This window comes from Astatotilapia calliptera, chromosome 9 (genome assembly GCF_964374335.1).
Source record: "Astatotilapia calliptera chromosome 9, fAstCal68.1, whole genome shotgun sequence".
Taxonomy (NCBI): domain Eukaryota; kingdom Metazoa; phylum Chordata; class Actinopteri; order Cichliformes; family Cichlidae; genus Astatotilapia; species Astatotilapia calliptera.
The window spans coordinates 21,016,640-21,019,092 of record NC_137430.1 but is presented as its reverse complement, the minus strand read 5'-3'; the positions used below and the strand labels follow the sequence as shown (position 1 = coordinate 21,019,092).

General features: G+C 42.2%; 1 protein-coding gene across 3 annotated transcripts in view; it reads left to right on the top strand.

The window, feature by feature from the left end:
- The first annotated feature begins 532 nt into the window (after positions 1-532).
- Positions 533-2,453, top strand: part of dlgap1b (discs, large (Drosophila) homolog-associated protein 1b) — a 99,970-nt gene continuing 98,049 nt past the window's right edge. The window contains exon 1 of one of the 3 annotated variants that reach the window (XM_026179771.2): positions 533-996. The gene's annotated coding sequence lies outside the window, so the exon portion shown is untranslated. The remainder of the gene's footprint in view (positions 997-2,453) is intronic. The other 2 variants (XM_026179769.2, XM_026179770.2) reach the window with 2 other exon arrangements.

Sequence of the window (2,453 nt, the reverse complement as noted above, 5' to 3'; positions counted from 1 at the left end):
CTAGTTTGGACACCCTCTCTACTTTAAAAATTGGTCTTAAAACTTTCCTTTTTGATAAAGCATGCATTTATGGCTGGATCAGGTGACCCTGAATCCTCCCTTAATTATGCTGCAATAGGTCTAGGCTGCTTGGGGCTTCCCATGATGCGCTGTGTCTTCTCCTCTCACCTTTAAACACCTCTCTGCATTTAGTCATTAGCTACTATTAGGCTAATATTGGCTCTCTTTCGGTGTGTCTTTTGTGCTGTCTTCCTCCCCTCACCCCCAGTGGAAAAATGGCTGCCCCTCTCTTAGCCTGCTGGAGGTTTCTTCCTGTCAAAAGGGAGTTTTTCCTTCCCAATAGCGCCAAGTGTTTGTTAGTAGGGTGCTTGTCTGGGTGTTTGGGTTTCCTGGTATTACTGTAGGGTCTTTGCCTTACGATATTAAATGCTTTGAAGCCGCTATTGTTGTTATTAGACATACCTGTCAATAACTCCTTGTACAGCCTCAGTATTCCTGTTGTTCAGGTAAATGTTGAGTTATAGCAATATTAGCTTCTAGCTGTTAGTAATTAACCTTTAACCTAGCTTGTAAATTAGCTAATTAAATGCAGCTGTGAGTATATTTATAGTTTCCCGCCTTTTGCTTATAACAACCTAAGCTTAAGTGTTAATTCACATGACATCATAAGAATTTTACAGCTGGTCTCGAGTATGTTTCGTGAGTCAAATCCGGACGACTCTACCGCGGAGGAATCCAGGCAGCAGACTCCATGTCGGACTTTCCCTTTCTCCGTTCGTGTGAAGCGCTGTTTCATACGTTCAGTGATGCCTCTGCAGCTCACAGACGGAGCGATACAGGAAGATACTACAGTCAGTGGGACCTTATCACCCAAGTGACGTCGTATATGATCAATCCCGACTTGTAATAATCTCAAAGCAAAGAAGCAATTTCAGCCGAATCCCCAGGACTACTCTGGAGGCAACTGTGGGACGGTCAGTCTACTGTGTTGACAAGGTAGGGCAACTGCGCAAATTGTTTTTTCCCCCGTTTCATTCATTCTGCAGTGAGTATTTGTTTGCACCTGTCGTGACTTAAAAACAATCCTCTCTTTGATCAAGTAGTGTTTCGACATCTACTTTTATTAAAACATGCAAACCTGGGATGCAATACTGTTTTTTTTCTCATGTTGTCACATTATTTTCTTCACGATTTACTGTTTAGATTTTTTTTCTTTTTTTTTGTACAAGTTTCTTTAAAACACGGGGCACCTAAAGAGGAAAAAAACAAAAACACAAAACGCCTCATATTTGGGCAAAGTTGTTGGTCTGGACGTTCCCCTTTAGCACGTTGACAGCTGTCCCTACCACTTGCCGCAAGTGATAATGAGGCAAAAATATCCAATCACCCTTTCCGTGCGCCTTGACGGAACAACCGCGTCTGCAATTGCGTATTTGGGATTTTAATATGACGACAAACTGCAGAATTTCTCTTTTACAAGAACACAGTAAACAGTGATTCTTCTAATGAATGCTTGGGGGGGAATCAGAACATGATACTGCCACTTGTTAGACGAGGATGCAGCAGTGACCATGAGAACATGTGCCATGGCTCTCCACGTCCAGAGGTTTGGGGGTAGCATTCTGGTCACTTCTTAATATCCAGCGCTGAAGCCTTGCAGATGGTGCGAGCTCTACTGGATATTAGGGGTTAAATTCCTTATTTCTATATCCACGTCAAGCTGCTCTGTGGGTTTATTCAGACTATTCTTTGGTCACCCAGTCTCCTTGGAAATTGGCTTTGATGTTGAATGTATTCTGCACTTCTTCCAGCCTGAATGTGTGATTCCAGTCATTAAAACACTGCCTCGAGTAGTAGCCTGTGTAATTCAGCCCATATAAATGAACAACGCTACATCTGTAAATTACTCTCTGGACTAACTCCAGATGTGATGTGAATGGATCACTTGTCTGATGTAAAAATGCACAAGGAGTTTGTCTGCGAAAATAACGCTGCATTAATGGCTCATTATGGATGGGAATGATACACTCAGTAATTCTTGCGTGTGTGGAGGGGCACTGATTTGTTATACATATACATACATATATATGCATGCTACAAGGTAGAGAGAACAGAATTCAAGAATGACAGGAAGGGATCAAGGCTAAGAGGTTAACGAACTATGAAGAAGCCATTAATAGACTCCCAAAATGAACTAAGCACTTAACACACACAGAAATGGGACTATTGACTGAAAGCTGCAGCTCATGCAGATCTGCACATTTTGAGGTCATGTGCTACAGAACAAGAAGCATATTTAATGATTTTTTTTCCCACTCTCCCCGTGTTATCTTCCTCTTTATATTCCTACAGAAATTGAAAGGCATTGCACGCAGACGACACCCCCCCCAAGCACATTCTCTTATCTCAAAGAAGCAGGGAACAATCCCTCAATCTGTTGATCTTCCCTCGGT